The 20,965-nt window shown below is 42.9% G+C and overlaps 1 long non-coding RNA gene across 1 annotated transcript; it reads right to left on the reverse strand.

The window, feature by feature from the left end:
• Nucleotides 1-14,037: 14,037 nt before the first annotated feature.
• Nucleotides 14,038-19,715, reverse strand: LOC309635358. Its single transcript, XR_014248799.1, has 2 exons — nucleotides 18,906-19,715; nucleotides 14,038-18,866 (listed from the first exon to the last, which is right to left on the reverse strand). It is a non-coding gene; the product is annotated as an uncharacterized lncRNA (long non-coding RNA).
• Between the last annotated feature and the right edge of the window lie 1,250 nt (nucleotides 19,716-20,965).

The raw sequence follows: 20,965 nt of genomic DNA on the forward strand, positions 1-20,965 counted from the left end.
GTTCTCTGAAGACTGATTGGTTAAAATTAATTGAAGTTTTATCTAAAACTCAATGAGAAGCCACTCAGGCCTAAACCACCGTGTTTTCCTCCTGTTTTTCAGACACGCATTTCTTGCCAGATACTGGACACCATAATCACATTTTAAGTCAAGACCCCACAGAGCGGTCCTGCTGAGGAAACACCTGGCCCACATCTCTGCCATGGATTGGTTGTGTGTATTTGTTGAAGAGATTTGATTATCTCAACTACCACAAATGTATGCCATCCCCTTTATCCTCCTCTGGATGAGTACAAGTGTTTCCCCCAAAGAAGACAGCTAGCTCATCTTTAGAGTTGCTTAGTTTTTCAAACATGGTTTGCTCTGAGCTCAAGAGGAAGAATAAAAGCCTCAGGAATTTCAGCAGATTTTATTGTGATTTTATTAAGTAGAGCCCAGCTTGAACATCCTCTGTGTACTGAGTTCCAGCTACATATAAGGCCCTTGCAAAAGCTGATGTACAGGGCTGCCAGGTTCTTTAGAGGAGGCGTGGTGTATTAGTTTCCTAAGGCTGCCATAGCAAAGTGCAACAAACTGGATGGCTTAAACAGCAGATATTTATTGTCTCACAGATCTGGAAGCCAGAAGTCCCAGATCAAGGTGTTGGCAGGGTTGGTTCCTTTTGCAGTCTCTGAGGGAGAATCGGTACCATGCCTCTTCCCTAGCTTCTAGTGATTTGCTGGGAATCTTTGGCTTGTAGATACATTACTACGATCTCCGCCTTCATCTTCCCATGGCATGTTACCAAGTGCCTGTCTCTCCCTATGCCTGTCTCTGTGTTCAAATTTCCCCTTTTTAAAAGGAGGGCTGCCATATTGGATTAGGGCCCATCTTAATGACCTCATTTTAACTTAATTACTTCTGCAAAGCCCCGTATTTTGAAACAAGGTCACATGTGAAGTACTGGGAGTTAGGGATTCAACATATCTTCTAGGGGCACAATTCCATCCATATGGTCTGCACTTTTGAAGAAAGTGAGGGGTTCTCAAACTTTGATATGCATTAGACTCATCAAAGGAGTAACAAGTCTTAGGGTCCCTTTCTCTTGCTGCCAGGGCACCTGACCCCTCTCTTCTGCACATCCCTGTCATTCCTACAGCAGCCGAGGAGAGTGTGACTACTTCCTATGTCTCTACAGGGAAATATTTCCCAAAGCGCACTCTGCAACAACAGTCACGCAAGACCCTCAGCAGTAAAAGATTCTACAATCAGTTTAGTTCTGGAAAGACATTCACAAATCCCACAATTAAAACAGCAACCGCAGCCCTTTAACTTGATTTTCTTTTTTTTTTTTTTTTTTGACTTGAGAATCTCACTTCCATCCCATGGAGTTAATGTCCTACAGAGAACATTATGGGAAAGGTTGGTTTAATGGTTTACTGTTTACAAAACATATTCACAGTTATTATCTCATTTGATTCTCAGAATGGGTTCTGGTGGAGGCAGAGTGATTATTATGGTTTTATTATGGAGAAACCACAGTTTATAGAGGTCCCATCATTGGCCAGGACCAGGTGGGCAAAAGCAACAGTGATAGAACTTGCATCTATGGCTCTTGATTATAAGTTCAGTGTTTTATACCCCCTTTGGCACAGAGTTTCTCAAGGTTGGAAGACTGTTATGTAATCTCTCCCTCCCTCTTTCTTTGCTACCACAGTTGAATTCAAGACAATTCTTTAACATTTTCTAAGAAACAACAACATCACTTCTGGGTGAAGGTGAGAAGGACAAAGCAGAGGGTAGGAAGCAACTCCACACCCAGAGCACTCTGCCTCAGGTCGCTTGCCTCCTCCTCTCCCCTACTTCTCGTTTTTATTTATCAGTTGGTATGATTTCCCTCTCTCTCTCTTGTTTACCTCTGCCCTTTTGGGAGAAACTCTACAGGCTTTATAAATAACCAGGTTTCAAACTCACTACACATTCTTCCTATTCCAATGTCATCTCTCCCTCTCTGGCCCAACCCCATCTTTAAGAGACCCTACGTTATGTTATTGGTTCCTGAGATGCTAGTGACATTCAGAACACAACTTTCATCTCTTGGATGCTGTCTGTTGCCATAGAAATTTGTCTGAGGGGACTCTTTGGGTTGCTGGAACATGCCTTGCGGGGATCACAAAAGCTCTCAGACACTGTTGGGGCTGGCTAGTCCCTGCACCATTGTCCTCTGACTTATGAATGAGAAAATATTCCACCATTCCATCACTTCACCCACAACCCACAGAGGGCTGCTGCTCAAAGGCAGGGCCAGGGACAGATGCTCCATGTGTAAGGAGGAAGGCTGATTTAACTTAAAGAACATATCTGGGTGTTCTATTACTTAAGGTGCAAGAGGGAAGCTTCTCAATCATTTGGGGAGTGGAAAAGGAGTTCATGTAGCAGAAATTGTTGCGGGGATAAATTCTGTGCCACAGGACTGTAGAATTGCTATATGAAGCTGAGCCTTACACTCTTTCTGAGGTGGAGCTCTGATCTGACTATGGTGTGAAAGGCATGGCTGACTTTCTTGGTAACAACCTCAGCATCATCCCTGGGGTGATGGACTTAGCAGTAAGCCATCCCGGGGAAGGATGGGAGTTGGCACTGAGCCTGATTTCAGGTGGTGAGATGCCCAGCTGTCAGTCTGTTCCTATGGGGAGAAGTGAAACTACAAAATTCAGTCTCCAAAGGAGTCTGTGAATTCCAGCCCATGTGGAACCATGCCAGTCTGAGGGGTGTTCAGGGAAGTAGGGATGTAGGGCTGTAGGATGGTAAACAGTGAGCAAGACCAAAGGTCAGGTTTGCAGTTCCTGGGGGTCCATCTGTAAAAGGAGCTCTCCAGGCACTGCCTGGGGCAACTGAGAGAGGGATTAGGGTGACTATGGAAGGGAAAGGGACTGGGGTGAGTAGGGAAGGTAGACCCCCGCACTAAGGAAACACTTTGCCCTACATTGCACATCGCTTCCTGTTCCCTCAACCCTGCCTTATGTTTGGCATTTGGTGCCTTATTTTTATTCTGGGTCTCTCAACTTCAGCACTGTTGACATTTTGAGCTGGATAATTCTTTGTTGGGGGAATTATCCTGGGCAATGTAGGGTGTTTGGTGGCATCCTTGACCTTGACCCACTAGATGCCAGTAGCACCCTACAAGTTGCAACAAAAAAAAAAGTCTCCAGACATTGTTCAATGTTCCCTAGGGGTGAAAAATTACAACTCCCCCTTCAGTTGAGAACCACTGCTCTAGAGAAAAGAACTTCAGGGGTGTTGGAAGAGCTAGGCCCTAAACAAATAGCATGGGGTTAAGGGCTGAACTTCATTCCTGCCTGGAAAATAGACTATCAAAGAGAAGCAGGGGTTCTTACAGCTTCATTATATAAATACAAGCCATTCAGTAGGGATTCGTGGGACACTAGAATGAGCACAGCTGGTACATAGGGCTCCATCACCCTGGGTACATTATGAACTGAGCCCATAGCAACAAGATTAACTCCAGACGTCACCTGCTGGCAGGATAGAGCATCCCTGAACTTGGACAGTCTTGGTCGAAACTGTTCAAGAACTGAGAAATGCATGTAGGTCTCCATCAGCTGCAGCAGAATAGGTTTAGGAAAAGTGATAATGAAAATGATGGTGATGATGATGAGGAGGAGGATGATGATGGTGATTGTGATGATAAATGCTTATGTAAGACTTACCATGTGCCAGATACTATTCTAAAATTTTGTCCTTTCCTTTTTCCATCTGGATATAAATCTGGCTCATTTCCTGACTTCTTTCAGGTCATTGTGTAAATGTTGTCATATCAGAGATGTTTTCCCTGGACATCTTGTGTAAAACAGCAAGTACTTCCCCATCACTCTCAATCCCTTTTACCCCGTGTTATTGTTCTTCATAGCACCTATCTCCAGCTGGCATACTGCATATTTACTTTTTCATTACCTATCTCCTTGCATATGATAGTAAGCTCTATAAGAACAGAATCTTTTTTCCACCTCCATACAACACCAACTATTTAATTTGAGGGATTGTTATGGGCTCAAAAATTCTATGCTGAAGACCTAACCCTTAGAACCTCAGAATGTGACTATATTTGGAAGCAGGGCCTTAAAAGAAGTGATTCCCGTTAAAATGAGGTCATTTAGGGGAGGCCATAATCCAATTTAACTGGTATCCTTATAAGAAAAGGAAATATGGCTACACAAAGAGACACAGGGATGTGCACCCACAGAGAAATATGCCCATGGAAGGACACAATGAGAAGATGGCCATCTGCAAGTCAAGGAGAGGGGCCTCAGAAGAAACCAACCCTGCCAACACCTTGATCTTGGACTTCCAGCCTCCAGAACTGTGGGAAACACATTTCTGTTTCTGTTTTTAAGCTACCCAGTCTATGGGGTTTTGTTCTGACAGCCCTAGCAAACTAATATGGGGACCCAGTACAAAATGAAAATGTAGTCCCCTTATTCAAAAAGCAGGGAAAAACGTGCTATTCGAGGTACTAAAATATTAAACTTTTTCTTTTCTTCCACGGTCTCCTGACCCATCATGGTGGTTTTTATTTGCTGTTTAATGTTGCATTCTGTCGGGCACAGGCATCCTCACTAGGCCAGTGCCAACACTCACAGGTGCCCACGTGCCTCCGCTATGACTCGAGGCACTTGAGATCCATGGGCTGCCAGGTTCCAGCTGCTGACTGATGCACTGTGCCACCCAGGGATCATAGAAGTCAAGTCAGGCATATCCCCTTCTCATGGGCCCACTACCCCAATCCATGGCAGATGGACAACCTCCAAGTGTAGCAAAACCTTTGTGCTGGGATGCTCTAGTTACCTGGATTGGGGGTGGTGACAGGTCACCTGCCAAGTCACACAGTGGCACTACCAGCCCAGAGCAAGAGTGGCTACTGTCATGCTCTTACCAAAGATACCACCAGACACACCCATACCTTACCCATTTCACATCTTCAGCCAGATCCCCTCAGGCAGCAGAGGGTGGCATGGTCCCTGGAAGGGAGCTGGTAGGGGGAGGTCAAGTAGGGTCAGAGCCCCAGGGAGCAGGGGAGCAGGTGGTCATCACCTGTTTCAGGGAGGAAGGACCACACGTGAGAAAGAGGCTCTAAGCTTCCATGCATGCTCCACCATTCCATCAGACTTCGCTTACAAAATACAAATTCAAAGACACAGTTACTGAGAAACTCAAGTCAGTCACCCCGGAGTATTAAACCCCAATGCCTAGAACAGTGCCTAGTATGGACTAGCTGCTCAATGAATATTTGTTAATAAATGAATACATTTATATCATTTAATCTTCATAACAATCCTAAGAGGTAGGTTTCCTCCACTCAACAAATGCGGATATTGAAGCACCTAGAGGTTAATAATTTACTCAGGAATGAGAAACTAACATTTGGTTACAACATGGATCAGTGTGAAAGCTGAGGTTAGAGCCCATTTCCTCTGATTGGGGGTGGGGAGAACACTTTTAAATAGCAGTTAAGAGAATGGGCTTTGGAGTCAGACAGACTTGGGTTCGAGTCCTGGCCCTGGCACCTCATAGCCCTTAGACTTATGTAATTTTCTTTCATCTCTCTGAGCTCAGTTTTCTTATTTGTGAAGTGGGGATAATAACACCTACCTCATGGAATCGTTTTGATATTTACATAATGCCACAGTTTGCAGCATACCTGGCACTTGGTAAGCTCCAACCAGTGGGCCTTGATATTGTTATTATTGGAGGCAGCATAGCACCTCTATGGACTCTAGAGCCAGCTGCCTGCGTCACATCCCAGATCTTCTGCTTACTGAGGGAACCCTGGGAAAGTTACTTAACTTCTTCATACCTCGATTTCCTCATCTTTAAAACTAGGGATAAAAATAGTACCTCTCTTATAGGGTTGTATTGAAGATTAAAGGGAGTAATGTTTATAAAACACTTAGAATAATACCTAGTACACAAATAAACTCTCTATGTTGATTTAATAAATAATTATTAGTCTGATAACTCTACCAACTAGCACTTTTATGTTTATTCTTTAAAACTCATATCTTAAAGCTCAGTGTGTGCTAAGGCTGGGAATGGTCCAAGTCCTACACGTTCACTTGTATCTGTTACACTCTTCACAGCAGTGGGAATCACACTGAATGTGGAGTGAAACGATCCAGCTCCACCTCCTTTCCTTTGTTGACTTATATTCGTCACTTCCCTTCTCTAAGACTCACTTTCCACAACTGTGGTGGGAGGACATTGGACTAGATTCTTTCCTAGGCCCTTTCCAGTCCTAATTTTCTATATGTCTGTTCCCTTTCTAAAAATCTCCCCTGCCTTTCCCACTGCAGCGCCAGTGGTACTTGTGACCTGCTTGGTTTTCTCAGCTTCAATTTTGTGATGGGCAAAGAGTGCTTCTGGTTCTGGGAGCATTTCACTCCTGATCTGACACATAAAAAAGAGTAAAACAAACAGGGGGGTTCGTTCTCATCTTGGAATGTAGCTGATGGGTTTGCCTCTGGAATTACTGGCCTCCCCCTTGCTGACTGCCTTCACTCTGCAAGGTCATTAATAGCATTGTCCTCAGTTCAGAAGATCCGTTTCCCATTTTCTTACCAATCTCCCCGCCAATCCACCTCTCGCTGAGTCCATCTTTCAGTGTTGGTAATCCTTCCTAAGCACCATCTCCCTGGGGCCCTGATACCCCCCAAATCCCATGGATCCCTCCTCTGAATCTGACAAAAGAGATGCTGAGGGGTGGATACCCCGAGAGTCAGGCCAGGTTGAAGACTTTATCTGCTCCTTGCAGCTGCATCTTTTGTGAGTTGCATTCTCCGGCTCGTCAATACCATTTCCCATTAAATTAAATAGCTTATTGACTGGTGTGCCACATGGCAATGGGGTTGATGGGATTCACAGAGACTCCTCACTCCTCCAACCCTCCCTGCAGCAATCACAGGTCACTGCTCAGTAAACCAGCTGGTAATGGAGTTTGAACTCTCAGAATCAGCTCTGTGCACCCTTTTGATTTGTTTTTAATTTGTATCAATGGTAATTCTGTCTGTTTCAATTTATGTGATGGTATAGGCTGCAGAGCTGAGGAAGTGCCCTTTTTTTACCCCATTAACCACAGAGGGGGGCAACAACCTTTTCTAGTTTCTTTATGGTACCTGCTCCAAGGAATGTCTCCCTTTCACAAAAGGTCCTCCTTTGTCAGAACTCACCAAAGTGCCTGCTGTCTCCACCAGATCCAGGATAGAGCACTGAATTTGTTTTCCCCAGGTCATACTTCCTTGTACTTCTCTGTTCAGAAGAGCTATAAAATGAACACAGGATGGAAGTGTCTGGAAGGAGGAGCTTGCACCCCATGACCTCCAGGATGCTATGGCTGGCAAGCTCCTTTCTGCCATGTTGGTTCTTAAGCATTTTGCATAACACTTCTGCTAGAAGCTAGGTCTGCTTCTTTAATCTAGGTCTGCCAGGTTATTCATCCTCAGGTGAATGCCATTTACAGCTGATTAGTGTCAGGCCGTGATTGTAAAGTAGATAGATATAGTTTGCTGCAGTGCCCTTTAACTTCCTCTCGTGGTCCTCTTTTCTCCCCTCTGGCCCTGTAAGAAATACAGAGATACAGAAGGGAAATTTAAAGCACATAAGAATGATTGAATGTAAATCCACTAGGATTCCCCAAGATGGGGTGTCCAATGTTGGGAACAGTTCGGGGCTATGGAGGTAAACTGGTTTGATGGGGCTACTCCCTGGAGAGAAGCAGATGGGTCCATGTGCCATGGGAAGGGTTTCATATTGATTCCATGGGTTTCTGAAGGAAGGGCATGAGGGGGTCAGCAGTGAGCGAAAGTAGGACATAGAGTAGGAGGCCCTATGAACAGTAACCCCACCTCCACCCCCTGTATGATCCCATAAACTGTCAAAGAAAGTAAAAAAAAAAAAAAGTAAAGAGGATAACATTGAACTCCAAGCAAGAGACATAACCAAGAGTGGGTACCCAGAATGCAGAGGGCCAGGTGGAATTCAACCTTGGAACTGGAGGATTCTAGGCATAATTCCCCAGAGCTTTGAGGAGGCTACAGACCCGGCTGGCATCGGGATTACTGTCCCAGTGTACAGAGAGTGTGTTTCTCCTTCCACAAGAGGCCCTGTTGCCTCTGGTCTTAGGATGACCTCTTCTAAGCTCTGCAGGGCAGCACCACCTCTCTGTCCTCAGGTTGGGTTTCTTCTTTCCCTCTTATCATGGGATCTTGGGACACTCTCTGTCTTACCTCCCAAGTCCTAGAAGCTGGTTTAAAAAAAATCCATGCTGTATGGGGCACAGGGGGTAAATGGGAAATCTCTGTACCTTGCTCTCAATTTTCCTATGAGCTGCTCTAAAAGAATAAAGTCTTTAAAAAAAAGTCTATGTTGTCCCAGCTGAGAACAAACTTTCAATTGTTTACTTTTAAAATTCAAACTCTCTCCTAACCTCTCAGAGTTCGGGACCTCTTACTGTCTTCTGGTGTAAGCAGCACCTCTTGTAAAATTCATTTGCTAGTTTGTATTTAAGTGAAGCCCCATTAATCCTGAAATTTAATTATTTAGTTAGAGCGAGTTCTTTTGACTCCCAAGTTACTGGTTCCTCCCATCTCTGGTCAGTTTATGGAATTGGACTCAGGGGGCCAGATTCCTACAACAGACCCATTTCATGGATCCAGTACCAATCAGACTGATGATTTTACGATGGGATTTAGGAATTAAGTTCTGGGAAGACAAGAGATGATTTTGGATAGAGGAAACTTCCCACTGAAATATCTCAGTTAATAAAAAGTAATATATGGAGAGTGCTTACTAAATGCTAGGCTTTTCACATGCATTATTTTGTTTACTCCTCCTATAATCCTATAATGAGGCTGACTTGATGAAAATAACCCCCCTTTCCCCACCTGTAAAACGGGGATAATAATAATGTTTACCTTACTGGGTGCTTTCGAAGATCAAATAAAGTATAATATATGTGATAAAAGTTTGTCAACCTCATGCATTTTACAAATGTTAGTTGATGCTATTACTATGCTTCAAATCAAACCCCATGGGCAAGTGGTAATTTCAGGTGTAATTTCAGGTCTCTGAATAGTTTGCCGCCTCCCTCAGATCTAAACTACTCAGCTCTGTAGCTGGAGTTGTGAATTTGATTACCTCTCATTGCTTTGCTCTTAGGCACCAACATTTCTTTTCTACATTAAAGAAGAGTTGTAATAAGGCAGGAGTTTCTTTCTTAGCTCAGGACCTGGGGTCTAAGTTAGCTTCCGAAGGGAACTGTTTTACAAGCCCTTGGCCAGCTAGCTGGATGACCCCCAGGTAGAGGTGCGTCCTCCCCTCCAGCTGATGAGGTCAGCAGTGCTGGAAGTGGCACAGCTTTGTCCATTGGATGCTCTCACATCTGACTCCTGGAAGCCTCTAGCTGCTTAATGGCTTCATTTAAGTGATAATAAGAGCCCATCCTATGTCAGGTTGTTAAAATGGTGATAACATATTGCACTAGGAGAGCATTATCTATGGTAACTGCATTATAATGGTTAGGGAATGTCGACAGAACTACATATGATATTCCCATAAACACCAAATGAATTCGGAGCGATGAGGCTATTCATTCCAAGGGCAGCCAAGGCAAGCGGTAACGCTCCATCTTCCAGGACCTCGTTTTACAAACATTGCAAAAGGAGGCATATGTAGGCAAGTGTTGACACATCAAAGTCAAACAAATGCACATGCTTCTCTGATTCATAACCGCTCTGGACACCCACTTACCCAGCCTCGAGGGAGTGCATGAGCACACAGATCTTTCCCCCGAGCCATAGATTCCATGAGTCCAGGCTTCACCGCATTCTCCTAGGGAATTATAGGGGTGTGTGCTGTGCAGGAAAGCATCGAAGCAGTCTAGCTGCCCACCATCCTACTCCCTGCACCCTCTGAGACCACCTCCAAAACTGTGGTTAAGTCAGGAAATCTGTCTTTGTCACCTCCAGCCCCGAGTTTCAGTCCTCTTGGGTATTTTAGTGTAACTCCCCAATACTCAACCCTAACACCTTCTGCTCTGATGTGCCAGTCTTAAAGTATTGTCCCTCCCAGGGCATTTACATCTTAAAACAAGGGGCTACAAGGGCAGAGGGATTCTTTAGAAAATGCAGATGTAACTTTTAGCTTCAAATTTCAAGCTGGCTATCATAATAGTCACCTTCTATGCAGCGCTTACTACAAGCCAAGCAATGCATTTACGTTATCGGTAAATCTCAGAAACTTCTGCAAGGCAGAGTTTACAATTCCCATTATAGAGATGAAATGACTGTTAAATCACAAGCCAGAAGGAACAGAACTAGCTTTTAAATACAGGTCTGCAAAGCCCTTGTTTTGGGCTGGTTTGCCCAGTAAATTTTCTGACATCTTTAGTCTGTTTTCTTATTCAGTAAGTTCTAAAACTGTGTCCCTGCCTTACAAGGCTATTATGAAGGTCACTTGAGACGATGTATATAAATGCCTGTTGTGAAACTGCAAACCACAATACACATGTCTATAAACACCAGTGCAAAATGAAAAGCCCTGGGTCTGGAGTTACAAAACCTGGGTTCAAGTGCTTTTTTGAATAGCGTTCTTCAGTCAATCACTCTCTATCCTTACAAGATTAAGACCTACCTTCTTCCCGTAAAGCAGGTTGTGAGCACTGGCATCCTTTGCTGTCTGCCTACTAGGTATCCTGCATTGTGCTGGGTCTAGAAGCTTCTGCTGTAGTAGCTCATAGTCTAAAGGGGCGAATAGACTGTGTAAACAAATAGAGAGAATAAAAGGTCCTAAGTGCTATAATAGAGGTAAGTGTAAATTGTTTTGGGAGCACCAATGAGGCAAAGCACTTCGTCCTCAACAACCTCATTACAAGGAGACAGGTGGGTGGTGCTCTATCAAAATTAACAGAATGAAAGATATTGCAAAACAATGTGTGCCCAAGTGCTTGGGAAACTAAAGCAGTAAACACAGGGAGGGAGAGTTTATGATTTGCCCAAAGGAAAGAATTGCTATCTGAGGGATTCCCATGCCAGCGGGGGAATATTTTTAGGGGAAAATCACCCTGGTGGCTCCTACGTGAGACATCTGGGGGGTTTTCTGGTCACTTGGCTCTGCTATAAGCACTGTTTCTCAGTGTCATCCTGAATCCCTCTTTCTTCTATTATAACCTCCCTCTATTTTAAAGGGCAAAGAATTGTGACCTGAAGTGCTTGTAGGCCAGAGGCTTTCCCATCACCTGGAGCATTGAGCCCCAGGGAATCCCCCAAGGCCAGAAGGAATGGCCTTTATGCTTTTAGAAAGTGATGAGATAAGAAGCTCTAAAGCCCTGATCTCCCAGCCCTGGGGGAGGCTGAGGCCAGGGGGGATTTCTGGCAGCCTCTCCAACACTGCAATTCTCCCAGCTTACCTGGCTGTGATTTGGGGTTAGGGCTGTTGTTTTTCACTGCATAATAAGGGAGATCCTAGCAAAAGACCAATGCATTCCTCTGTTAAAATATTTTGTCACCTAAACCCACATAGGGTGTGATTGCATTTATGTGAAGTGTCCAGAGTAGGCAAACCCATCAAAAAAGAAAGCAGATTAGTAGTTGCCTAGCAGCGCAGTGAGCAGGGTGGGGCCTGGGAAAGGGTGGGAAGTGACTGCTAATGGGTCCAGGGGTTCTTTCTGGGGTGATGAAAATATTCTAAAGTTGACTGCAGTGATGGTTGCAAACTCCATAAATATACTAAAACCGTTGAATTGTATAATTTAAATTGGTGAATTGTATTTTATGTTAATTATATCTCAATAAAGCTGTTAAAACAAAACAAAAAACACAGAAATACCAAGGTTTTGTCTGACAATAAGGAGTCTCTTGGCAGAGAGAGAAAACCGTACCAGAAGCTGGGCTCTGACTCTCCAAGTTTAAGTTCCCACCTAGGGTTCTGTCACTCTCTTCCACCTGCCATAATGACAGATACCCAGGGAAAGCTGATGCTCACCTAGGGCAGAGTCCTGGCGGGGTCTCCCCTCCACTGCCAACTGCCTAATGTACCCCAGCTCAAGGCAGAAGACCTTTCCTTCTAAGCAATGAAGGATGTTGCATCTATGTTAAAAGCACTATTAGCAAGAGTGGAGTGGGGAAATGGGGAGTTAATGTTTAATGGGTACAGAGTTTCCATTTTGCAGGATGAAAAGCATTCTGGAGATGGATGGTGGTGATGGTTATATAACAATGAATGTATTTAATACCACTCAACTGTACAATAAAAAATAATTAAAATGGTAAATTTTATGTTATGTGTACTTTAACACAATTTTAAAAAAAAGACTGTTATCACGTAATTGAGGTGGTCTCCAAAACATTATCAGAAGAAGTAAGAGAGTAAGGAAAAGGGGAATGCCCTCCAGCGATGGTAAGGAAGGTACGCAACTAATCAGAGCTTAGTCAATATGACAATGCTGCCTACTGGGGAATCTTGAAACCATATCCCTACAAATGAAAAGGGTGCTTCTTCTTTTCCAGTGTCCTTGATCATGGAGAAGAGCTCTGTGCCATGTTGTACTGTCTATTGAGAGTTGACAGAACCCTATCCTATGCCAGGTGTTTTCGAAAGACATTATTAAATACCAGTCACATAGCAAAATTAGTTTGGTGTTGCAGTGCTGTGTCTTACCCATCTCACTTTCCAGACTTGACACGCTGCTCTCATCTGACCAACGTTTTTTTTTCCTCAAATTAAAATTATGCTCACCACTCACCCCAAACTCCTCCATTGTTCCCAAGCTCTTCCACCCAGTTGCCCAGGCTAGAAACCTCGAGGGGAACTTTGGCAACTCCATCGTCTCCCAATCCATCATCAAAAGCTTCTTAATTCTAAGTCCAAGGTATCTCATGAGTATGTCTGCTCACTTCCAACAACACTGCCTCCACCGAGTCCAAGCCACTGGTCTCACTAATCTACACTCCTACAATAGCTTGTTAAGTGGTCCCCTCATTTCAGTCCCTGTGTCCCTACCCCACCCCACAACTTCATTCTTCAAGTAACAGCCAGAGTGATCCTTTTAGAGATTAAATCAGATTAAGTTACTCCCGGAGCAAAGCTTCACAGGCTAGCCATCCCAGCCAGAACGAACTTCCTGTGGCCTGCGGTGCTCTGCACCATCCACCACCCGCCGGCCTCTGTCCATGTCACCTTCTTCCTTGCTCACCCAGTTTACTGGCCTTTCCCAGTGCTTTAAAGGCCCCACGCTCTTTTCCTGGCTAATTCCTATTCATCCTTCAGTTCTCAGTTTAAATATCACTTATGCGGAGAAACCATTAATTAATTCATTTACTACTTATTCATTTGTTCAATAAATATAGCACTTAACACAATTTGTCATCATGAATTGATTGTTTGCTTTTTAAAAATGTCTTTCTTCCTGGGCTTCCCTGGTGGCGCAGCAGTTGGGAGTCTGCCTGCCAATGCAGGGGACACGGGTTCGAGCCCTGGTCTGGGAGGATCCCACATGCCATGGAGCGACTAGGCCCGTGAGCCACGGCTCCTGAGTCTGCATGTCTGGAGCCTGTGCTCCGCAACAAGAGAGGCCGCGATAGTGAGAGGCCCGCGCACCTCAATGAAGAGTGGCCCCTGCTTGCCGTAACTGGAGGAAGCCCTCGCACAGAAACGAAGACCCAACACAGCCAAAATAAATAAATAAATAAACTCCAATCTCTTAAAAAAAAAAAAGTCTTTCGTCCTGTAATGCGCGAAGGTCTTTAGAGGTGGAGACTACAATTCGCCACTGTATTGTTTTCACAAATAATATTCGATAAATATTTGCTGAATGAATGAATGAATCTTTAAATGGAAGTCCTTTTTCTTTCTGCTAGTGTGTGGCATATGGAAGGTTTATTGCTTTTTTCTCTTCCTGACTTACTCCATAAAATAACAGCATATGAGGCTGAGGGTGATGGGAGTTAGACTGGCCAAACTCTTTCTAATGGGAATCAGCATTGGTTAATAAATGATAATAACAATGACTAAGGTTTGTGCAGTGTTTTACAATTTGCAAAACATTTTCCACATACATCATCTTCTTCAATTTAATAAACAAAATCTACCCCTTGGCTGCTCTATAAAAATTGGATTAAAAAAAAAAAGAAAGAAAAAGCTTGATGACAACAGGCATGAGGCTGTTATAATATTTAAAGTTCACGAGTAAAACATCGGTGAGCTAGAAAAAGAGGGAAACACTTCAACATGGTTGCTCCTTTCAAAACCTGGGGGCACTTTGTGGGTTTGTAGCAACAAAGGTACATCTTTTAAGTCCTTTGTATCTGTGTCCTATCAGAGCTCTGGGCTGCTCACCATTTGGATTAGATCCCAAGGTGTAGTGTATGCAACATGATGGATTCTACCCCAATTTTCCATCATCATGAAGAGTCCTCCCAAAAGCTCAAGGACAAAGCAGCATCTCTGCAAATAGAATCTGGAGTTCAGGATCCATTTGTTGTTGCTTATAAGGTGAGGAATTTTTCCCTGTATTGAATGCTACAAAAGCAGCCACATTTGGGGATTACTTAAGTTGAAATATTCTTCCCCCTTCTCTTTCTTCCTCCCTGTTTTCTTCTAAAAGTCTTTTCTTTTTACCTGTACCGTCTATAGAATGAGCCTTTCAGAGTGCAAGGACCCAAAATACTCATTAGAAGTAGATTTAGGAAGTTGACTAGGGTATCTGCACAAATGATAATTCACAGGCTTAAGTGGAAGATACCCCCAAATACATATACTTCTACAATTTAGCAACTGTCTTACACTACAGAATAAATGTCCAAAGATCTTTAACTCTGGGCAGTAAAATTCTCATCAGTTTACTTTCATCAGTGTGGCATGGCATCTTCAAGGATTCTTCCTGGCACTTTCAATCTTCTCCTCCTCTTGGTATTGATTCTCTGGTGTCATGATCAGCAAGAGGCCAGCCTGAGGGGTTAGAGGCCCCTGGGAGACAGAGGAGGGTGAAGTGACAGAAAAGATAGATCTATCACCTTGAACATCCTCCAGCTCAGCTAGTCACGGAGTTGGTCAGGGTCAGACCTGTATAATGCTTGGATGGGAGACCAGCTTGGAATAGAATAGCAGGTGCTGTAGGCTGAGAGACCAGATACTACAGGGAAGTGGGCACTGGAATTCCTCCACCAGTTGGAGCCATGATTTTTGGCAAGTCACTCTCCCCCTCCCCTCCAAACTGACTGATTTGGTCTGATGGTCTCTAAGGTCCTATTTACTCTAATATTCTATGACCCTAAATTTTATTTACTCATTCCACAAGGCCTCAGAAAAATGAGGATGTAGTCAATGATGTCAAAGGCTAAAGAGAGGATAAGGTAAAGAATGAAATGTATCCACTGATTTTGGCAATTGGTGAATGGGATGGCTGGGAGGGAAGAACATGCTGAATTGAAGAATGAAGAGAAAATAAGTGGAAATAGATTGTCAAGGAGAAAAAGGCATAGAGCAGTAGCCAGAGCTAAGATGAGTCTGATGAAATTAGGGGAAAGAAACAATACAAATATGAAACATACCTCATTATAAGATATGTAAAAGCAATCAAAGTGGCCCTATACTATTCAGCTTGTAGGAGACTTTTCAGTTCTTAAAAAAGTATCCACCAGTATTGAGTGAAAATGGGATTCCTGAGTGTTCACTTTTTGTTTTAGGATGACCTGATGAGAAGAAGACAATGCTTTGGAAATGGGAGGACAGCGAATTGTGCTCAACGGAAGGATGAGAGGCTCTTTCTTCTTATTCCATGAAGTTCTAGAATTCAAGAAATAGAACATTCCTGGACATTGCAGATGTGAAGATACAGGGGAAAGGACTCGGCATTAGAGTGTGGCAGACCCGAGTCCAATCACAGCCACGGGAGCAGTGTCAGACAGAGCCTTCTGGGCACCCAGGCAGGCTCGTGACTTGGCCTCTCTTCAATTTAATATTTTTAAATCATGTATTCAACACATATTTGGGGGAAAAGCTGATGAAAGAGAGGATAAAAAGCTGGGGGCCGTCACCCAACTCTGTCCCCACACGTCACCCCTCATCCAGCAAGACGGGGCAGACATTCACTCAAACTTTCTTGCCATATAAAAGCAGTTTAGCAAGTTCTTTAGAGCTCTTACTTCCTATCCCAAATGACTTTTAAAAGTCTTCTGTTCCCGTGGTCTCCCTGAAGATAAACATGTATATGTATATGTGTGTGTATGTGTCTGTATATGTGTGTGTGTCTACGTATACCTATAATTTTACCTGAGAGTTAAAAAAAATACAGTTGCTTCTCTTTATTCACAGTAGTTTTGTTCTATAAAGTTGTCATAAATCCTGAATTAGTGAATACTGAACCACTGCTCTCAGGGGGAATATAGGGTTAGGTTCCTGTGAGCCTCTGGCCATGACATTTTCATCAACTGATGAAGATGTAACCTTTCTTACGTGCATTTCTGTTTAAAGGCACTGTATTTACTATATGTCGTTGATTCAGTAACATTGAACTCACAGCCAACAGCACTATAACTCACGTCTGAGTGAAGCTTATCTAACACATGTATTCTCTCCATAAGGTACCTCGCAGCCTTTTTGTGCTTAGGAACAGTAGATAGAACTTCAGCACTACTCTTGGGGCCATTTTAATTTTTTTTTTTTTTTTTTTTTTAATTTATGGCTGTGTTGGGTCTTCGTTTCTGTGCGAGGGCTTTCTCTAGTTGCAGCAAGTGGGGGCCACTCTTCATCGTGGTGCGCGGGCCTCTCACTATTGCGGCCTCTCCTGTTGTGGAGCACAGGCTCCAGACGCGCAGGCTCAGCAGTTGTGGCTCACGGGCCTAGTCGCTCTGCGACATGTGGGATCTTCCCAGACCAGGGCTCGAACCCGTGTCCCCTGCATTGGCAGGCAGATTCTTAACCACTGCACCACTAGGGAAGGCCACTTGGGGCCATTTTAAACAGTGAACTCATCAACAGAAAGTACAAACATGCAAAAAAAAAAAAAAAAAAGCGGCACTAAATAGACCATAAAAAGGACACTTGTTTATAGCATCAGAGCTGAAATAAGAAGGCAGAGGGTCGTGTCATTTGACCTCATCGGAGAATATGCATGCTGGATAACTCAAATTTTTCATCACTCTGCGCATGTCTTCAAATGACTATGAAAGCACCATAAGTATTGATTTGAGGTTAAAAATAAATTTTAGCTTATAGGTGAATTCACAAATACAAAATCCATGAATGCTGTGCAAGTATGTATGTATCTATTGATATTGAGCAAGTTCTCTGATCACTTTAAGTCTAATTATAAAATAAGATTAATGATGCCTCTTTACAGTACTATGTGAGGATTAAATGAAATAATCTATGTAAAGCATCTGCAGAATACCCAGCACACTTCCTGAGACACTGAGGAGGAAAGCCATCACTCTTTCCTGTCCACTCTCCTTTCTCTTCATTTGGCAGCCTCATTTTTCCACCAGAGCATCCAAGGTAAAGAGCTCTAACTTTTAATCTGGCTAGAACATTTCCCCCTTGTATTAAAATTGTCTTGGAAAACCATTAGGCTGATTTTTAATCATCACAGCTCATACGTCTCCTATTGCAAATGCCAAATATTCAATGCTTGCTTCATTTTCTCAGATCTTCTCTCTCACATTTTGTACTTGAAGGTAAATCCATGCCTAATAAAAGAACCCTTTTGTATCCAGGCCAGATGTATCTGAGACTTGAATGCCTTTGCTTTCTCTCCTGTTTTTATTTTCTGTTTTGTTTCTCTTCTCTGCCTGATCAATACCTTCCCATCTGAAGAAGCAAAATATTCTCTCTGTTCTGTTCCCCTTGCTGCTGATTCTGACTCAAGGGGATAAGGGTGGGCATGGAGAAAGAGAGACAGAATCTATATTTAACCACAAAGATAATTCCTTCTCCTTGACAAGTCCAGCGACTCCAGAGAGAATTTGACATTTGAGGGAACTGAGTAGCAAAAGTAATTCTTATTTATCTGGCTCTTGGAACAGAAGGGATTGGGAGCAGCAAGGAACTGCAGGGGTGAGAATGAGTCAAGGATTTGGGGGAGGGAATATATTGTAGGTAAAGAAGAAGAAATTAGTCATCAACAGTGGTGAAAGGACAGAGAACAAGACTCCTGAACTGGCTTCCTTAAATACACTACACCGGCTCCAGGAGGACTGGGGGGCTTTGGATTGGGACACATGGCATGGATGGAGAAATGATGGTGGTCCCAGCTGCGTAAATACTCTGCATCCTAGATCAGCACTTCTCAAATTTTGATGTGCACACGAATCAACTCTGGATCTTGTTAAAATGCAGATTCTAGTTCAGTAGGTCTGGGGTGGATCCCAAGATTTTGCATTTCTAGCAAGTTTCCAAATGAGGCTAATGCCGCTGGTCCTTGGATCCTACCTTGAGAAGCAAGACTGTAATAAATAGTTTTGGGAATGCATAGGCAAAGAAAAACAAGGGAAGGTAGTTGGACAGCCACCTCCTCTTCTACGCTGCCTATCTGTAGCCCTCTCTGTTTCCAAAAACTCACTTTGTATTTATCTCCCTACTCATCCTCCCTACCCCACACTCAAAACCCTTGGAGAGCAGGGACTGAGTTTTGTCGATCTTTGCATATAGGGCTTTGTCCAGAGTAGACACTTCATAAATATTAAAAGTTGTACTTAGAAACATCCCTCTTCCTCCATGAAGCTTTGCCAGATCATTCCAGCCCTACAGCACTTATTATCTGTATCATTCATTTGGCAGTTAGTCTTTTTTTTTTTTTTTTTTTTTTTACTAGAGAGTACCTTTTTATTTTATTTTATTTTTTTTTTACTAGAGAGTACCTTTTTATTTTATTTTATTTTATTTTATTATTATTTTTTTAAAAACATCTTTATTGAAGTATAATTGCCTTACAATGGTGTGTTAGCTTCTGCTTTATAACAAAGTGAATCAGTTATACACATACAATATGTTCCCATATCTCTTCCCTCTTGCATCTCCCTCCCTCCCACCCTCCCCATCCCACCCCTCTAGGTGGTCACAAAGCACAGAGCTGATCTCCCTGTGCTATGTGGCTGCTTCCCACTAGCTATCTATTTTACATTTGGTAGTGTATATATGTCCATGACACTCTCTTACCCTGTCACATCTCACCCCACCCCCATCCCCATATCCTCAAGTCCATTCTCTAGTAGGTCTGTGTCTTTATTCCCGTCTTGCCACTAGGTTCTTCATGGCCTTTTTTTTTTTTTTTTTTTTTTCCCTTAGATTCCGTATATATGTGTTAGCATACTGTATTTTTCTCTTTCTTTTTTTTTTTTTTTTTTTTTTTGAACATCTTTATTGAAGTATAATTGCCTTACAATAGTGTGTTAGCTTCTGCTTTATAACAAAGTGAATCAGTTATACATATACAATATGTTCCCATTTCTCTTCCCTCTTGCATCTCCCTCCCTCCCACCCTCCCCATCCGACCCCTCTAGGTGGTCATACAGCACCGAGCTGATCTCCCTGTGCTATGCGGCTGCTTCCCACTAGCTATCTATTTTACATTTGGTAGTGTATATATGTCCATGACACTCTCTTACCCTGTCACATCTCACCCCACCCCCTCCCCATATCCTCAAGTCCATTCTCTAGTAGGTCTGTGTCTTACTTACTTCACTCTGTATGACAGACTCTAACTCCATCCACCTCATTACAAATACCTCCATTTCATTTCTTTTTATGGCTGAGTAATATTCCATTGTATATATGTGCCACATCTTCTTTATCCATTCATATGTTGATGGACATTTAGGGTGCTTCCATGTCCTGGCTATTGTAAATAGAGCTGCAATGAACATTTTGGTACATGACTCTTTTTGAACTATGGTTTTCTCAGGGTATATGCCCAGTACTGGGATTGCTGGGTCGTATGGTAGTTCTATTTGTAGTTTTTTAAGGAACCTCCATACCGTTCTCCATAGTGGCTGTATCAATTTACATTCCCACCAACAGTGCAAGAGTGTTCCCTTTCCTCCACACCCTCTCCAGCATTTATTGTTTCTAGATTTTTTGATGATGGCCATTCTGATTGGTGTGAGATGATATCTCATTGTAGTTTTGATTTGCATTTCTCTAATGATTAATGATGTTGAGCATTCTTTCATGTGTCTGTTGGCAATCTGTATATCTTCTTTGGAGAAATGTCTATTTAGGTCTTCTGCCCATTTTTGGATAGGGTTGTTCGTTTTTTTGTTATTGAGCTGCATGAGCTGCTTGTAGATCTTGGAGATTAATCCTTTGTCAGTTGCTTCATTTGCAAATATTTTCTCCCATTCTGAGGGTTGTCTTTTGGTCTTGTTTATGGTTTCCTTTGCTGTGCAAAAGCTTTTAAGTTTCATTAGGTCCCATTTGTTTATGTGTGTTCTTATTTCCATTTCTCTGGGAGTTGGGTCAAAAAGAATCTTGCTGTGATGTATGTCATAGAGTGTTCTGCCTATGTTTTCCTCTAAGAGTTTGATAGTGTCTGGCCTTACACTTAGGTCTTTAATCCATTTTGAATTTATTTTTGTGCATGGTGTCAGGGAGTGTTCTAATTTCATACTTTTACATATATCTGTCCAATTTTCCCAGCATCACTTATTGAAGAGGCTGTCTTTTCTCCACTGTATATGCTTGCCTCCTTTATCAAAGATAAGGTGACCATATGTGTGTGGGTTTATCTCTGGGCTTTCTATCCTGTTCCATTGATCTATATTTCTGTTTTTGTGCCAGTACCAAACTGTCTTGATTACTGTAGCTTTGTATATATAGTCTGAAGTCAGGGAGCCTGATTCCCCGAGCTCCATTTTTCGTTCTCAAGATTGCTTTGGCTATTCGGGGTCTTTTGTGTTTCCATACAAATTGTGAAATTTTT

The sequence above is a fragment of the Balaenoptera borealis genome, assembly GCF_965194805.1.
Source record: "Balaenoptera borealis genome assembly, chromosome: 1".
Lineage (NCBI taxonomy): Eukaryota > Metazoa > Chordata > Mammalia > Artiodactyla > Balaenopteridae > Balaenoptera > Balaenoptera borealis.